Source organism: Delphinapterus leucas, chromosome 2 (assembly GCF_059928025.1).
Source record: "Delphinapterus leucas isolate spDelLeu-1000000601 "Yukka" chromosome 2, BTC_Dleu_Yukka2, whole genome shotgun sequence".
NCBI classification, from domain to species: domain Eukaryota; kingdom Metazoa; phylum Chordata; class Mammalia; order Artiodactyla; family Monodontidae; genus Delphinapterus; species Delphinapterus leucas.
In genome coordinates this window covers 40,646,638-40,646,998 of record NC_143130.1, presented here as the reverse complement: position 1 = coordinate 40,646,998, position 361 = coordinate 40,646,638, and positions in this window count along the sequence as shown.

The following is a 361-nucleotide window of genomic DNA, read 5'->3' as shown; positions in this document are numbered from 1 at the left end:
CCCGCGTACCGCAAAAAAAAAAAAAAAAAAGGCCTGGTGGAATCCAATGTAGAGATGATCCTAAAAAGTTGGAACTTGGGGTGATAAGATGACTGCCTTGGGCTTTCTTGATCTGATGTCTTCAGCTGTTTGGTTCATCTGATTGTCTTTATTTGAATTTCTTATTCACTGAGCAACTTTCTAGTTCCTGAGGATTTCCAAACTGTGTGGCAATTCTATACCCGACTAAAATGAATCAATTAGCATTCGCTTTGTCTTTTGAAAAATTACTAGTGAAGAATGGACAGACCCAGTGGAATCTCTCAATCCTCGCACCCAATATTCCTCACTAATGACCTTCCTGGTCTGAGATGTGGTTAAA